The 19,125-nt window shown below is 37.4% G+C and overlaps 2 long non-coding RNA genes across 3 annotated transcripts; both read left to right on the forward strand.

Annotated features, from left to right (window-relative positions):
- On the forward strand, positions 1-7,039 carry LOC132615938 (uncharacterized). 2 transcript variants are annotated; one of them, XR_009572905.1, is made up of 4 exons: positions 1-357; positions 1,160-1,212; positions 2,170-4,208; positions 6,535-7,039. It is a non-coding gene; the product is annotated as an uncharacterized LOC132615938 (long non-coding RNA). The 2 variants fall into 2 exon arrangements; XR_009572904.1 differs by having other exon boundaries at positions 2,170-7,039.
- A 6,768-nt stretch (positions 7,040-13,807) lies between these two features.
- LOC132614589 (uncharacterized) lies at positions 13,808-16,757 on the forward strand. Its single transcript, XR_009572355.1, has 3 exons — positions 13,808-14,590; positions 15,393-15,445; positions 16,454-16,757. It is a non-coding gene; the product is annotated as an uncharacterized LOC132614589 (long non-coding RNA).
- The last annotated feature ends 2,368 nt before the right edge of the window (positions 16,758-19,125 follow it).

A 19,125-nucleotide genomic window follows, 5' to 3' on the forward strand; every position in this document is an offset into this window, starting at 1 on the left:
CGTTGTCCTTTCTAGTTTTAAAATCATTAGCATCCTTAACTTGAAAAAGAACGTTCCAGCCTATTCATTCAAATTGCAGCATAGTTCTTTCACTTTGAAGATTAGTTCACGACATTTGGAGTTCTCTTGGAGCAAAAGAAAAGTATCCAGCAACTTTTCTTTGGATGGAGCCCATCCTAAAAAGGAAAAACGTTCCAACAACCATTTTGTCGTCTTGGGGAATAAACCTTTTGGAGGAAGAAAACTTGGCAGCAGCCCACATCCCATGTCATTAAGATTAAGAGTGTAATTGAAATGGTAAAGTCCCGTGGTGCAATTGGTGCAAGAAATTGTAGAATCTGTCCTAATTAAATTAAGGTAAGATTTTTCTTGTTTTATGGTGTAATTGTGTTAATAGTGTTGTTGAGCCGTGTAAGGGGGCTGTTGTAGTTGGCATTGATGAATTAATTTTAAGTAGTATTTTGGTTTTTGTTATCATAAATTATGTAATGAGAGTGGAGGAATTAAATGGTTAAAGTTGAGGTTGAACTTGTTTTGTGGGCTGTTGTAGGATTTGTGGTGCTATTAGCATAGTTTTCTTGCATATGAATGAATGACGTTGTTGTCATGTGTGGGCTGGTATAAATCACGAATTTGGATGAAAAGATTGTATGAAATAATGTATAAGAATCGTATGTGGTTTGCTTGGTGTATTCGTAGGTGTTCGCAAGATTTTCGAGCATCTTTTTATGTTGTTAGTTAGGGGTTGTTTTGAGTATGTTGTTATTCTTGTTGAGACGAAAGATCAAGTATAGTTAAGATTGTACATTATGTTGTTATGTTGGTTGGGCTGTTAGAAGATCGTCTAATGAAAACGTTAAGATTACGGATCATTACGGATAACTTGAATATGTAGTAGTCGTATGTGGATTGTTATCGAGTGTTGTGAATGTGGGCTATTTGGAATGTTGTGCGGGCTGTCCGGGTGTTTTCGAGTCTTGTCTTGAATAGCCTCGATATAGTACATGAACGTGTGGGTATTGATGTTGGCTTAGTTGTTGTAAAGTTGATTTGAATATAAGGGAAACGTCATCTAATTTTCTAGAAAAGAGTTACTAACGTTAGAATACGTTTTGAATCTTCCCGTAACTTAACCATAGTTCTTGATGTCTTAATATAGGTTGAAACACTTTGGACAGCGTATACGTATTGCGTTACGGATAAGCGCTAAAGGTATGTAAAGCCTATCCCTTCTTTCTTTTGGCATGTCCTAGATGTAAGTAAGATATGATATGAGCCTTGGGGTAATTCTACTCACTAGTTCCGAGCATGACTTATGATTTTTATTCATTTCTTGATGTTAGAACTCTCAGGATAGTTGAGCTATTGCCCTCGAGTCTCTTATATGATTGACTAATATATGATGTATAAAAGTTCCTATTCTTAAATAATTCCATAACGAGTGGTGTTCTTGACTTCCATAAGCTATCTCGTATTAATTTGATACATGTTTATGATCCCTGAGACGTTCCTTGATATGGTTCGTAATGATATTTAGAAAGAACTTAATATGGCTATTATCCTACCACTTGAGAGCTGATTAGTTACTTATCTATTGAGTCTCAAAAGATGATTTGTATGTATATGGTTACTTATTACTCTGCTCGTGCTTACCGTTACATCCTTCACTGAGTCCCGGGCCAGGACATGTTTTCGTGCACAGATCCACTGCATTATTCACCGAGTCCCTCACTAGAGGGCCGGGACACGTTATATATATGTATATGATGATATGATGATATGGGGATGGCGGCCAGGATGGCACATGATGATCTTATTCACCGAGTCCCTCACTAGAGGGCCGGGACACGTTATATATATATATATATACATGATGATGATATGATTTTATTTATCGAGTCCCTCACTAGAGGGCCGGGACACGTTATATATATGCATATGAACATGATGATTCTCTAATGGTGACATTAAGTTTCATAACGAGTTAAGTCTGATATTGACACCATGATTTATGATTCAAAGCTAAGCTTTGTGGTTTTCTGGTTATTGTACTGGTTTTCTATACTCCTCACTTCAGCATGATCCTGTTTATTGTATTTATGCTTTACATGCTCAGTACATATTCCGTACTGACCCCCTTTCTTCGGGGGGCTGCGTTCATGCCCGCAGGTACAGATGCTCACATTGGTAACCCGCCAGCTTAGGAGTCCTATTCAGCTATCTTGGAGAGCTCCCTTGTTCCGGAGCCTAGATTTTGGTACAGAATCTCTTGTGGTGTATGTGTATTTTATCCAGGGGTACGGCGGGGCCCTGTCCCGTCATATGATACTGTTGTTACTCTTAGAGGTCTGTAGACATACGTGTGGGTTGTGTATCGATGTTGTGCAGTTGTGTCTATATGGTTTATGTTTTGGGACGTTCCCATTCGTAGTGGCAGCCTTGTCGGCTTGCGTAGATATATATATATATATATATATACATGTTTTGAGAAGTAATGTGTTATGATAGCCTTGTCGGCTCATTTATGGCGGGGATGTTCCCTTATATATTATGAAAGCCTTGTCGGCTTATGTACTATATTGTTTGTTGAAAGTTGTACCTCCCCAGGAGACAGGTTATTATGATACGTCTAAATAATGCGACAGTTTTGAGGCGACGTCTTGCCTTGGTATTGATAAGTCTGTATTATGCTAGTTGTGGATGATTATAGTTAACAGGTACATACGAGTGTCCAGCTCGGGCACTAGTCACGGCCTACGGGGTTGGGTCGTGACAAAAGTGGTATCAGAGCAGTTCATCCTCGGAGTGTCTACAGACCGTGTCTAGTAGAGTCTTGTTTATCGATGTGTTGTGCACCACATCTATAAACATGAGGCTACAAGACATTTAGGATGTTACCTTTCTTTCATATCTAAGATCGTGCGATAGAGCCCAGCCATAGGAAATGAAATCCCTTATACTAACCTTTGATTTCAGCTGAAGAACGAGATCGACAGAAGAAAGCGATTGATGATATTGGAAGCTACACAGTACGCAGGTAAGCAATGGTGCGAAAGAGGCATGTCGGATAAGGTAAGAATACTAAAACATGATTGAAATGTAAAGTTGGAGGATGAAAGAGAAGGTAGATGGAAAGGTATAACTGGACAGATCGTTAAAGGATCAGGTACGTTTCAAGGTGCGATATGTGAGGTAAGTCCCGACACCTTTATACTTTTTCTGGAAACTGAGAAGCCCTGTGTGGCTATAATAAGATATGATATGTGCGTATATATGTTGGCCCTGTGAGGCATTGTTGGTATCTCCTGTGTGCAGGTTCTGGGATAGTAAGAATTACAGAGGGGACTCTGCCCAAATTTTCCCAAAAGTAGGAAAAAAAAAAGAATGAGACATAAGTTCATAATAGGTTATGGAAGGGTGACACCAGTACGGTAAATCTATCATGTTGGACTAGAAAATTAACAAAATATACCCCCACCTCATGCATAAGAGGCATCCTTCTTATTTGGGGGACGTTGTGTTGAAGATGCTTATATGAGCAGCAGAATTTGGAATTCATTTGAATGAACGAGAATACCTACAGTCACATTTTTTTGCCTAAAAAAAAAAAGAGCTTATATTGAAAGATGATGTTATACCCCGTACATTTATACGACGAATTATCCGCAAGCAAATCGACTCAAGTTAAAGGCGGAATTATTTTCGGACATGAAATAAGAGCTTTTAATTTTTCAACTTTGATTATCACAAAAATTGCTTATAAATTTTATTTAGCATAAAAATATTAATATTGGAGATTAGGAATTAATTTAATTATCGAAAGTAGGCCCCACGACACGTGGCGAGATTTGGTTGGCCTTGAATAAAGATGGACACATGTCATGAAAATTGACACATGTCCACTTTGTAAAGACTATATAAATGAGCATAAGTGGATGACTACACTACAATTAATCTTGCAAATTAGGTTTTAGAGAGAGGGGCTCTCAAGCCTAGAGAGAGAGAGAGGTTCGTGCACTGTTCACGGCGGCGCACTGTTCACGGGCACTGTTCACGGCCAGCCCATTTTTGCCCCCTTCTACACAATTAATTGGAGAGATTTGAAGATCAAGAGGAGGAAAAAGATGGAGCTCATGGTAGCCATGGCAACTCACGGCATGGCTTTCTTGAAGACATTTCACGGTGAAAAATTATAGCTTGTCTCTAAGGTAAGATTTAATTCTTTTCTACATGTTTTGGAGGTAGTTTAGACTTGTATAGCTTGGTAGATGTGTGTTGAATACAAACGGGTTATGTATGTTGATGTTGAATTATAAATTGAGCCGTGTAAGGGGGGTGTTTTGAGTAAGAATGAGGAATTTATTTTAGTAGCATTATGTAGGAATTAAATGGTTAAATTTAAAGTTGTGTTATGGACATATTGCTATCCTTGCTAAATTGAAAGGATTGAGGGTATGATTATGTTCATATGATTATTGTTGTTGTTATCATGGGTTATGTGATGAGAATGAAGGAAATTAATGGTTAGAAACTTTATAGAGGTCGTGTGGGTGTGTGAAGAGGAGTGTGGCCGTGAGCCATAGTAATGAAAGAGAATGGTGAATTAAAATTTATTTAGCTTGTTAGAGGTGTCGTTGTGACATTGATGACGTAGATAAAGGGTTAACGAGTTGAGTTGGTGTTGAAATTGGTTGTATGTTGTTATGAGAAAATATGTGATTTTTATATAATTTTTATGCAATTATGAAAGTAAGATGCTAAATGTGAACTATGGTTGTTATTAATGAATTTGGAAGAAAACAATGCGATTTGGTAGTTTCGTTGCAATTGTAGAAGTTTCGAATGGAATATGGAAATGGGCGGAATGGTTCGAATCCTTGGATATTGTTTAAAATGTTATTGAAATATGTTTGGGTAATCTTGAGTTAGTTAATGAATATGGAAAAATGTTGATATTAGTTGGATGGTGTGAAGTTAGAATGGAAGAGTTACATTATGTGGAAAGGAAGGGAAAATTTTTGGATTGTTGGAAATGTTGTATGAATTGCTTAGAATGTCTTTAAGTATTGTTGGTATGGATTCGGGTTAGTATTTAAATATATAAGCATCGATGTTGGCTTGAAGGTAAGTCGTCGAGTTGAATTTATGAAAGTTGTTGAATGATGTAAAAGAGAGTTACTATTATTATTTTGCCTTTCGAATTGGTTATCAATGTTACTAGGTTGGTTATTGTGGTTGTTGTTGTTGTTGATTTTGAGCGAGATAAATTCTCGGGATGGCCTATTTACAAGGGAAGTGCTGCCGAATTTTCTGTAGAATTTAATGATTAGTTTGGAATGAATGGCTTAAGTGCCCTTAGCTAATGATTGGTATTCGTTGGCGTAATTGTAGACCTTGGGGAGCCCGAGGCGTAGATTTGGATTAGCTTTAGATTGACTATCTTGGAAGTGCGTTCGAGGTATGTAAAGCTATCCCTTTTCTTCTTTTGGCATGTCCTAGGTGTACTAGGATCGGATTCGAGCCTCGGAAAATATTCTGCTCATCGGAATCCGCATTTGAAAATATCCCTCTTTTATTCAATAGAATTGAACCCTTTTTGTATGCTTTCTTGAAAATTATGCAAACCTTCCCCAAACTTTATGAAAAGTTATATAATGTCCGTAGAACCTTCGTAGGTGACCCCATAAGCCTAAAATGAGTAATTTGAGCCCACCGCCTTGCTTGTCCCAAGGTGGGCCCACTAGTCCCGGTTTTACCCTTATTGTACTTAAGGCTCGTTTTCGAGCAGTTTTTGGAAAGAAATGTTCTGACTACTCTTTTAACTACTAAACAAAAATTGTTTTAAATAATTCATTAAGTCTTATAAATTGTTTTGGCACTCGGAACAACTTCAGAAAGGTTATGCTTCTGTAATTCATTATGACATCCGAAACTCACTTATTATGATCCCGTCTGACTTCATTGAATTGGTTTGTCATTGATATGCCTCATCGAGTCTCTGAAAATATTTATGATATTTTAACTGCATTTAGTTTCTCACTACTCTATTCGTGGATGCCCTAATGTTTCCCACACTGAGCCCGGGCCAGGATATGTTGTCAAGCGTAATCCTCTGCATTGTTCGCCGTGCCTCGATGTGAGGGGGCAGGTATACGTGTACATGGGTTTGTGGAGTATGCTATGCCATGTACACATGTTCTGATATGATTTGCCATGGCCATCTGATATGATATACTATGTTACGGGGTTATGCCCCTATTCTGATTCTTCTGTGTTGTGGCACCAGCGTCGGGAGGGTGGCCACGTTCTGTCTGCCGAGTCCCTTGGCAGGGGCCGGATTTGATATGACATATGTTTCTGTACACACTCCGCATGTTTTGAAAATATGTATTTGATACTTTGGATTTTCTACTCACTTTTTCTGTACGTTCTGTACCAGTTATGATTTTGTTTCTGTAATTCAGGCTTTACATATTCAGTACATATTTCGTACTGACCCCCTTTCTTCGGGGGCTGCGTTTTCATGCCGCGCAGGTACCGACGATAGGTTTGCTGATTCGTCCGTCTAGGATATCTTTTCTGCCATTTGGAGCGCTCTTTTATTCAGAGCCCATCTTTTGGTACAGTCTGTCACTACTGTATATATATATTCTCGTTCATGGGTACGGCGGGGCCCTGTCCCGTCATATGATTCTGTCGGTCTGTTTAGAGGTCTGTAGACATGTTTGTGGGTTGGGGTCTTTCGGTACGGATGCGTGTATATGTTGTGTTTGGGCGATCCCATTCGCCGCGGCGGCCGGTCCGCATATGTTTAAATGTTGCTTTGTTGGCCCTGGGTGGTCATTGTTGGTATTATCTGTGCGCAGGGCTAATTTGGATAGTCTGTAAAACAAAGGAAACTCTGCCGAAATTTTTCTGGAAATTATCTAAATTTGAAATATAGCCTTGTCGGCTTCTGCTATATACTTGAATGCGTTTGATAAAATTTGAGATAACATTTGATAGATGTGTTTGGGTGCCCAGATCGGGCACTAGTCACGGCCTACGGGGTTGGGTCGTGACAGATGAAAGCGTCCGATAAATTACAAAGCATTCAATAAGCAGTTTGTGAACTAAACGGTTCATCCACGACTCAAGAATAAACTTGGAGATGAACTATGTGCATCAAGCACTAGAAGTCCTGTGGTGCTTGTTAGATTCTAGTTTTCTTCGGATGGTGATTAGAAAATGCTTCATGGTGACATTTTATTAGTTCTTAGTCGACTAATCGGAGATGAAATTCATGGAAGGAAAACTCAACTTATGAGCTGCCATGAATCATGTGTTCCACGTGTTATTGATGAAATCCTAAGATGATTCGGAAAGGCTTGTGATACTAAGAGATGGTCTGGAAAAGGTGGCTAATCTTAACAGAAGGTTATTTCGAGATATCGACTGAACTGATAAGCAGGGATAAGTCACGACGGAAAAGCAAATATAGGACGAATGAGAAACACCTACAACGTCTTATAGGGAAAGTTCAGAATAGAGATCAAGTGGTAACGAAAGTGAAAGCGAGCACAGGTAGAGAAGGAGTTAATAGAAGGAGGAAGATAAGAAGAAAACTAATGGGATTGCAGTGTAGCGATGCGTTATGACGTGTATAGCTAAGAAAACGAGTAATATAAGCGACAGAATTGTGAAAGACCAACCTAAAGGACGATGAGCAACAAGACAAAAGGAGTGCCAGAAATAACTGGTGTGATAAGAACAAATAGAGAAGAACAGAATATGTTTCGAAAATGAGAAAGGGGTTTTGTAGAAGTAGTGTTTTTCGAAGGATACAGGAGTAACATGAGATTCCTCGTGCACAAATAAAAGATGGACATAGATTGGAGAAATGAAAGGAATACTAAAAGAAGCACCCAAGACAGACGTAACTAATTAAGTATGAGTATAGGACAAAAGGAAAATATATAGCTATGAACTTAAGATGTAATGCGACGAGAAGGTGACAAGACAAGACCATTATCAAGACGAATTTGAGATGATTTTGAGTAAATTAGAAGTTAGTGTTGGGTATACAACAAGAATGAGAGAGTATGAGCCATAAAGGAGTACTACGTGTATGTGACTTCACCTCGGAGATGGTTAAATCCTTAAAGGACGAGGATTGTAGATTCGCGAAACAACTGATATATTGTGAGTTTATTAGAGGAAACAGGTGATATCCGTTGGGATAAATATAGTGTCATAAGAAAGCTTGGGACACTTATCATTAGAATATAAGTGCTATCGAAAAAAGAAAAAAAAATTGAAACGACTATAAGCACTAGCTAATTACTGATTGGAATGAATGGAACGTGGCTGCGGGTAAATTGCTACATTAATTACATTATTCGACTACCACTCATTATATAAGAGTTTGTACTGTATATATCGAGAGTTCTCATCGCCTCATGATTGTGTTAGGGTGTCGTACATGGGTAATCTAAGTTATAGATGATATAAAGAAAGACATGGATATGGTGCAGTATACCAAATGTATTGGAAAAGAATCATAGGAAGTTGGAAATGGAGGCATAGAACGGAATATAAATAGATAATGATGTAGGTACACCCTAAAGGGGGGAAGCGGATGAGAAAAATGCAAGTGTAAGATGAAATTAACTGATACTGCAATACGTTTAATGTGAATACTTAAACTTCAAGTGAGACCCCATGCTAAAACCAGTTAGTGAGATCTGAACCAGCGACAAACGGATAGAAGCCAAGATGATATTTGAGACGGTGCTGAGAATTATTGGTAAGGATTTTGGATAATATGACGTTAGAAGGTGGATGCTTATAAAAAGGGAAGAATACGACAGAAGAATGATAACGAGTGAGTTAAGAGATATTGTGAAAGACACCAACGCTATGCCAGATTAGAGGCTAGGATGTTGGCAAAGTTGTTCGCTAATGATACTGCAACCTATAGGTAGCAAAGGAGAAAGAATAGAAAAATCTCCGATAGTTGGAATCAAATGGTGAATAGAGGAAGGGGAAAGAGTATGGCGAAATAGACAGCAAGTGAGTGATAGTACAATAAAGTATGCCGAGCAGAATAAGCCAGGAGAAGGAAAGACTAGGACTAAGATTAGACGCACTTTGTACGAGTTGTACCAGAATAGTTATTGTTACATCCCGCGTTTTCACAAGTTGTAAAGCGTACAAGTTCAATGACATTAGTAACGAAATAAGTTTGATGAATTTTGAAACTATTATATATGGTCTTGATATGGTATTTTAATAACAAAAGTTTTGGAAGCTTATGTATTTCAAAGAAATATTAAAATATTAGTGTACGAGATTATGTCTTATGATTTTACTTTTTATATTAAAATAATTGGAGGGGTGGCATATCATCCACGTTACCACATGGATTTTGGACATGTATTAGACATCATTACTACCTATTCATTCTTTATAATTAAGAAATTTGGCCAGTAATAATCTTTTTTCTGATAAGTTTCCATCTGATCCCATAACATCCCGTATTTTTGGATGAAGAAATTAAACCGTCCAACATGAGCGATTTTACCGAGGCCGTAGGATTTGGTCATATTTAAGCATGAAAATCAAGAACTAGGTGTATACAAGGGATTTAGTCCCGAAATGATTTAAGACGAAGAATTGTGGTGAAGGTGATTGGAAATAATATTTTATGTGTGACAAGTGAGGCTATGAATTAGTGATATACCACATGATTACGATAATGAGTATATAAAGGGTATCCAAAAATAATTTATTATTTAACTAAATTGAGTGCAAAAATTAATTAGTTGTATTTGATTAAATGTTGGATTGTAGTGAGATAAAGAAATAAATTAAGTTAATGACATGGTGGTGAGTGGGACACCAATCCACGCGTGCTCTTGACTAGTGGGGCAGCTGGTACATTAATATATGCATAGGCATGCATGATTAATATTTGGTGGCACCCTTAGATTACGTATAAGTGGATAAAAAAAAAGGTGCCATGTGTGATTAATCACAAAAGTGATATGAGGTTCTTTTCCTCAATCAATAAGTACAGACAAAGATATACATACAAAAAAAAAACTAATTTAATTCTTAAGGGATGAGTAATATAAGGGACACATGTCTTCTTATATATCAATTAGACTAAATATTTCCAACACCCATTTTCATTGATTTTGACGACAAGTCATTGAGAGAATTAAACGTTGGCACTTGACAGTAGCTATTTTCTTATGTTGGGAGCAATTTCCAAACGTAACCAGAAAAAAAAAAATCTCAAGAACTTATGCAGCAACGTTTCATACTTATTTTATGAAAGCAAATATAGTTCTTGTTCAAATATCTAACAGAAGCAAGATTGTTCTTGGCAAGTTCAAGTGAAAAGGGTGGTTGATAGATTCATCAATTAAGGTAATATTTTCTCGTTTTATGACGTAATTTGTTAATTGTATTGTAATGGAATTATTAGAATTGGATTGGACGAAATTGAAATTAAGAAAACGCATGAAATCGGTGTTATAGGAAATTGTGGGCTGAAATGAATTTAGAGAAGTTGTTGGGTTGTTGGAATTGTTATGGGCTGGATTGTAAGAATTTTATATGTATATCTCGGTTGTTGGTATTTCTGTGTTAACAGAAGAATAATTGAAAATTCGGGTTAGGCGAATATACAGGGGAAATGCTGCCCGATTTTCGTTAAGTCCTTAATAAGGGAAAACCCTTTAACGAGAAAGTATAAGTTAAGAAAAAATGAGTTCTATAAGCGATGGGCTATGAATTTACGAACTAGAAAGCACAGTTACTAACGATAGCATTACTTTTATATTAAATAGGCTAAAGGGGCGACAAAGCGAACGAGATTACGAATAACATTCATCAGGTATGTAAAGCTATCCCATTTCTTCTTTTGGCATGTCCTAGATATACTAGGTTGGATATGAACCTCGGGGACAACTCCATTCTCCGGAATCCGCACCTAAAGTTTCCCCTTTTTCATTCAGTAGAATTGAATTAGAAATTGTGTAAAATATTGGAAAAACTTCCTAAACATCTAGAACTGGCATAAATATGACCCGACTACCTTAAAACCCTCACAAGTGACGTCATGAAATATAATGTACGTAAATTTGGTACGCCGCCTCATTTGACCCGAGGTGGGCCCATTGTTCCCGGATTTTCCCTATTGCTCTGTTTGACTTATTTTGGAGTAGAATCCAAAGGAAACTTTTGATCCTCGTTCCGATTATCAAACGATAAGTACTGTACCATTCTAATGGAAATATGTATATGTATATAAATCATGTATATGTATATAAGATATGTATATGTATATAAATATGTATATGTATATAAGATATGTATATGAACATGGGATGGGGGGAAGGGATACATGGGGGAATGGGAAAGGAAACATATTTCATTGCCACCTGATCAGCTGGCTTATCATCCTGGACGCGGGATGCCCGGACGCAGGATATATGGGCGAGCCGGTATTTCGGCGCTATGTGGGCGAGCCGACATTGTTCGGTGCTATGCTATGACATGACCTGATATGCTATGATATGATATGCTATGACATAACCTGATATGCTATGATATGATATGCTATGATATGATACGCTATGACATGCTATGCTATGATATGATACGCTATGACATGCTATGCTATGACATGATACGCTATGACACGCTATGCTATGACATGATACGCTATGACACGCTATGCTATGACATGATACGCTATGACATAATATACTATGATATGATATGCTACGACATGATATGATACGACACGCTATGAGATGATAGGATATAATATGATAAAACATGACATGATATAAACCCTATTTTCTATGCCTATGAAAAAGGAACGTTTTAAAAAGGGAAAGACAAGCATGCACGGTATCCGGCCTAAAAGGGGCGTTCCTACGTACAGGTCACTTTCTAGCCTCATTATATGTCCTACGACCTCATGATATTGTTAATCGTACTCTATGTTCCTGCTTGTATTATCTTTTATGCCTTACATACTCGGTACACTATTTGTACTGACGTCCCTTCTTGTGGACGCTGCGTTTCATGCCGCGCAGGTCAGCAGGTAGACAGACCTGATTCCTAGGAGTTCTATCAGCAGTAAGTGGCAGCGCTCCAGTTATCCCGGAGCCTCAGTCCCTTGGTAGTATTTTGTGTATATATTCGGGCACGGCAGTACTCGGCCCTTCCTATGTATATGTGTACTATGTTTAGAGGCTCGTAGACAGATATGTACAGTCAGATGTTTTGTACTTTTGTTGTCCTCGTCGTTGTATAACGTGCTAGCAAAGTTTATAAGTCCATGTTTACAATTATGCCATTAATGTTAGCGTTAAGCAACAAAAAAAAAAGAGAAAAAAAAATACGGTATAGTCTATACGACCCACCTAGTAGTAAAAGTATGATATGAGATAAGGGGTGCTCAGTACAAGTATCGGGTACCCGTCGCGGCCCCTAGTTGGGTCGTGACAGTTATGAAACCTACGAATATGTGTACGCTAAGGATGAGACCAAGTGAGTACTTGATAAGAAGAGTAAGGATTCAATAACAACAATACAGTTACGATATTTCGGATACATCAAAGAAAGGTATAAGATGGTCTGAGGCAAAAACTACAGAGATATAATTAGTACTGAGGAAAAAACCCCATAGTTGAGCCTTGATATCAATTGAAAGATATAAGAGGAGAATATAGGGTCTACATAAAGACTAGCGAGGCAACGCTAAGGTATTTTCCGGGCTGACTTGAGCACCTACACATACTTGTGTAAAGATTGCAATAGAATGCGTGGTAAGAGAACTAAGAGCAAATTTGAGTAAAGCGGCAATAGAAGAGTTTGAGTCAAAAATAGAGAAACGACACGAGATAATACGTCTAAAGTATGGCCAGTTAGAGTAACGGAAATTACAAAATGATTTAACCGAGACAATCGGAGCAAGTGGGTTATGGGTTACTGGATGATAGTAAAGTTGTAATATGAGAGAACCCTAGCGCTATTTAATAGCCAATCCTAAAGATCGAGACCAAGAAGTAAGAGCAAGTAATAGTTAAAGACCTTTAAAAGAAAGTCAGAAAGTGACATGTGACGCTAAAGAGTCCAGAATCCAGACTATCACAGCAGAGTAAAACAAAGGTATTGGAGTGCAAGAATGTTACCCTCTGGGAAAGTTCGTTTCACTCGTAGACCAATGGACCGACGAGAGACGTCTACGCGTGGTAAAAATCATATTTAAAGATGGAGAGGTAAGATAAAAGAAACGAAACCCTAAGGGAGTAACTATAAAGAGGAGAAAGAGTCGAGTCATGACTACGTGTACCATGAATACAAATCTGAATCAATCGACGACTATACCACTAACAGTATGCAGACAAGAGGGACAGTAACACTTCAGCAGAACAGCTCGAAATGCAGCTGATAACCAACTGTGAAACAAAGAGAAGGGCAAAAACAACGGTGTGGAATAATTACCTCGAGAAGCAACAGAAGAAGGAGATGTGATAGGAATGACTGTGTAAAGACCTGGAATGCGTTATAACGAACTAAAGCGAGTCGACAAACGGAAAAGGTATGTGAAGGACACAATTAACTAAGAGCCCACTTGAGAAAGTATAGGGAGTGCAGGATCAATTCAACATTCGAGGACGAATGTTTTAAAGGGGGGAAGGATGTTATACCCTGTATTTTTATACGTCGAGTTATTCGCAAAAGAATCGACACGAGTTAAAAGACGGAACCCTTCCCGAACACGGAATAGAAACCCTTGATTTTCAATTTCTAAATTAGAACTAATTGTTTATGAATTTTATTTAGAGTAAAAAAAAATATTATTATTGGAGATTAGGAATTAATAAATTGTGAGTGGATTATTAAGTGGGAATTAGTAATTAAATAAATAAATTAATTTAATTATAATAGGTGGGCCCCACCCGAAAAAAAATTAAAAAAAAATAAATAACACTTCATGAAATTAATTGGGATTGTTGGAAAAATTATTATGTGGGCACGGCCCACATGTGTTATAGACAAGTGTTTTAATAAAATGCATGCACATAAGTGAGTAGTGGCATGATTATTGCATAAATGGGTGAAGAGTAATAAAGGGGCAATCTAGGAGGCTTACACGTGTAAGGGTGATCAGATTCCATGAAATTTTAGTTCATATCTAGCATTATTGCATAATGGAAGAGGTGCTGCACGTTGTCCTTTCTAGTTTTAAAATCATTAGCATCCTTAACTTGAAAAAGAACGTTCCAGCCTATTCATTCAAATTGCAGCATAGTTCTTTCACTTTGAAGATTAGTTCACGACATTTGGAGTTCTCTTGGAGCAAAATAAAAGTATCCAGCAACTTTTCTTTGGATGGAGCCCATCCTAAAAAGGCAAAACGTTCCAACAACCATTTTGTTGTCTTGGGGAATAAACCTTTCGGAGGAAGAAAACTTGGCAGCAGCCCACATCCCATGTCATTAAGATTAAGAGTGTAATTGAAATGGTAAAGTCCCGTGGTGCAATTGGTGCAAGAAATTGTACAATCTGTCCTAATTAAATTAAGGTAAGATTTTTCTTGTTTTATGGTGTAATTGTGTTAATAGTGTTGTTGAGCCGTGTAAGGGGGCTGTTGTAGTTGGCATTGATGAATTAATTTTAAGTAGTATTTTGGTTTTTGTTATCATAAATTATGTAATGAGAGTGGAGGAATTAAATGGTTAAAGTTGAGGTTGAACTTGTTTTGTGGGCTGTTGTAGGATTTGTGGTGCTATTAGCATAGTTTTCTTGCATATGAATGAATGACGTTGTTGTCGTGTGTGGGCTGGTATAAATCACGAATTTGGATGAAAAGATTGTATGAAATAACGTATAAGAATCGTATGTGGTTTGCTTGGTGTATTCGTAGGTGTTCGCAAGATATTCGAGCATCTTTTTATGTTGTTAGTTAGGGGCTGTTTTGAGTATGTTGTTATTCTTGTTGAGACGAAAGATCAAGTATAGTTAAGATTGTACATTATGGTGTTATGTTGGTTGGGCTGTTAGAAGATCGTCTAATGAAAACGTTAAGATTACGGATCATTACGGATAACTTGAATATGTAGTAGTCGTATGTGGATTGTTATCGAGTGTTGTGAATGTGGGCTATTTGGAATGTTGTGCGGGCTGTCCGGGTGTTTTCGAGTCTTGTCTTGAATAGCCTCGATATAGTACATGAACGTGTGGGTATTGATGTTGGCTTAGTTGTTGTAAAGTTGATTTGAATATAAGGGAAACGTTATCTAATTTTCTCGAAAAGAGTTACTAACGTTAGAATACCTTTTGAATCTTCCCGTAACTTAACCATAGTTCTTGACGTGTTAATATAGGTTGTGACACTTTGGACAGCGTATACGTATTGCGTTACGGATAAGCGCTAAAGGTATGTAAAGCCTATCCCTTCTTTCTTTTGGAATGTCCTAGATGTAAGTAAGATATGATATGAGCCTTGGGGTAATTCTACTCACTAGTTCCGAGCATGACTTATGATTTTTATTCATTTCTTGATGTTAGAACTCTCAGGATAGTTGAGCTATTGCCCTCGAGTCTCTTATATGATTGACTAATATATGATGTATAAAAGTTCCTATTCTTAAATAATTCCATAACGAGTGGTGTCCTTGACTTCCATAAGCTATCTCGTATTAATTTGATACATGTTTATGATCCCTGAGACGTTCCTTGATATGGTTCGTAATGATATTTAGAAAGAACTTAATATGGCTATTATCCTACCACTTGGAGCTGATTAGTTACTTATCTATTGAGTCTCAAAAGATGATTTGTATGTATATGGTTACTTATTACTCTGCTCGTGCTTACCGTTACATCTTTCACTGAGTCCCGGGCCAGGACATGTTTTCGTGCACAGATCCACTGCATTATTCACCGAGTCCCTCACTAGAGGGCCGGGACACGTTATATATATGTATATGATGATATGATGACATTATGATATGATGATATGGGGATGGCGGCCAGGATGACACATGATGTTCTTATTCACCGAGTCCCTCACTAGAGGGCCGGGACACGTTATATATATATATATATATATATATATATATATATATATATATATATATATATACATGATGATGATATGATTTTATTTACCGTGTCCCTCACTAGAGGGCCGGGACACGTTATATATATGCATATGAACATGATGATTCTCTAATGGTGACATTAAGTTTCATAACGAGTTAAGTCTGATATTGACACCATGATTTATGATTCAAAGGTAAGCTTTGTGGTTTTCTGGTTATTGTACTGGTTTTCTATACTCCTTACTTCAGCATGATCCTGTTTATTGTATTTATGCTTTACATGCTCAGTACATATTCCGTACTGACCCCCTTTCTTCGGGGGGCTGTGTTCATGCCCGCAGGTACAGATGCTCACTTTGGTAACCCGCCAGCTTAGGAGTCCTATTCAGCTATCTTGGAGAGCTCCCTTGTTCCGGAGCCTAGATTTTGGTACAGAATCTCTTGTGGTGTATGTGTATTTTATCCAGGGGTACGGCGGGGCCCTGTCCCGTCATATGATACTGTTGTTACTCCTAGAGGTCTGTAGACATACGTGTGGGTTGTGTATCGATGTTGTTCGGTTGTGTCTATATGGCTTATGTTTTGGGACGTTCCCATTCGTAGTGGCAGCCTTGTCGGCTTGCGTAGATATATATATATATACATGTTTTGAGAAGTAATGTGTTATGATAGCCTTGTCGGCTCGTTTATGGCGGGGATGTTCCCTTATATATTATGAAAGCCTTGTCAGCTTATGTACTATATTGTCTGTTGAAAGTTGTACCTCCCCAGGAGACAGGTTGTTATGATACGTCTAAATAATGCGACAGTTTTGAGGCGACGTCTTGCCTTGGTATTGATAAGTCTGTATTATGCTAGTTGTGGATGATTATAGTTAACAGGTACATACGAGTGTCCAGCTCGGGCACTAGTCACGGCCTACGGGGTTGGGTCGTGACAACCACCTAGTATATATATAGACACACACTAATCTGCTCTAAACAAAAGAGCCTTTGTCGTATTTATTCGGGGGTTCATAAGTGATATTGTTGGGTAGCTAGGAAGTTCTAAATAGGAGTTGAATACTTAAATTCCTGAGCTTCATGGTTAACAGTATCAGTGGCGGATCCATAATATAAATTATATGGGATCAACCTTAAGGTTCTTAACATTGAATTCATTATACTTTTAAAGTTATGACTTTATATTTATTGTTTATTACATTTTTTGTGAATTTTTTATATATAAACTTATGTTTTGCGTCAAAATACTGCGTTCAGATGAACCCGGTGTCGATACTCTACATCCGCCTCCGAACAGAAGTCAATTTATCTGGTAGTATGTTCTGATCGAACAGCATGCTACAGTAAGTAATTAAACATAGTCACTATATATATAAAACATGATCTAAGAATTGATCACTTTCCTTGGGGATATAGATTGTTACATGTTAACCCTTGAATTTCAGTGTCCTTGCCCATAATATCCAGGACAACATGATTTGATTGTTATTTTCTATTTTGAACTTATGATGTATGAATATATGGTCCTTTTATATAGTAAATTGATGTTGCTTAGATCCATATTGTTTTTCCCTGTGGAAAATACCAATTGAGCGATTTTACATGAAAGGTATATAACATAACTGTCTGCTAAGTCTCATGATATTCACAAACAGTACAGGTATATTTTTGCAATGACGGCTATAAAATAGAATTAATAAGACACCGTTTGGCTGCCTAAAAATCATTTTTTAAAAGGAACTCTGTAACTTTTAGTCCCCATATTACAACCAGAGAAACCAAAAAGGAACTAAAAAGTGTTGAAAAAGAATGAAAATAGCACGCTAGTAAATATATTTTGTACGTAGTTATAGGTGAAATTCAAACCTGGCAGCATTCGTAATATCTTACATATAGCAACCATTAGAAATACATCAATAGACGGAGCTAGAGTGGCATGTATATAATTTGTTCTTCAAACACAACATTATTTATTTCACGCGCCAGCTAGAACTAGCCAAACACACAAGCAGAAACACACACATACATTATTTATTAATGTATGATGAATATTGCAAATATTCATCACACAAGCACAAACACACACACATATGTGTGTATAGTCATCGAACATCATTTTTCTATTTCTTGAGAAAGTGACCATCTGTATCTTTGGTCAATTCAATGAAATAACCCAAGAAAGCGTGAGGATCTTGGGTGACTGCAGTTTTCTTCTCGTACGCTAATGTCCATGTAATCCACTGGTGTTCACAGGATGTGATGATAGTAAAACGGAAAAGGGCCAAATATACCCCTATACTATTGTAAAAGGGCTAAATATACCATTCGTTATACTTCGGGTTCAAATATACTCCTCCCGTTATACTTTGAGTCCAAATATACCCCTCCAGTTATATTTTGATCCAAATATACCCCTCTTCCGTTAAACTTGTCCAAGGTGGACACTAAATATAAGGCATGTCACCTCACCACCCAACTCATTTACCCTCTTCCGCTTCTTCACTCACCACTACCATCTCCTCTCCCTTTACAATCACTGCCACCATTAGCACCGCCACACCACCATCTCCACCTTCACTCCCTCGGCCAACATCAACCCTAATTTATTCACTGTGCTTAAGCCCATACATACCTTTTACCAATAATAATAGCCCCATTATAGAAAAATCAAGCTGTAGGAAGAAGAAGGTCGAAATTGTTACATTATTTTTTATTTGGATTAACTGTAAGTCGAAATTAAGGTAAGAAAAGGAAGTTCATTTGTATTTTACTGTTGAAGATATGTTCTTAATGAAAAGTGAATAAATAAAGTGATTGTCGTGCTCGACCTCCAAAGCCACCATCGCCTATGGTCTATGCATACAAATATAAATAAGTTGATTTATATATATACAATTTATATATAGCATTTGCAAAACTGTATATTTTAGTATTGATGAATATTGAAGAAATCAATCACTTTGATTTTTTTCATCTGAGAAAATCGAGAAGTTTGTGATGTTTGATCGGAA

The sequence above is a fragment of the Lycium barbarum genome, chromosome 10 (genome assembly GCF_019175385.1).
Source record: "Lycium barbarum isolate Lr01 chromosome 10, ASM1917538v2, whole genome shotgun sequence".
Taxonomy (NCBI): Eukaryota; Viridiplantae; Streptophyta; class Magnoliopsida; order Solanales; family Solanaceae; genus Lycium; species Lycium barbarum.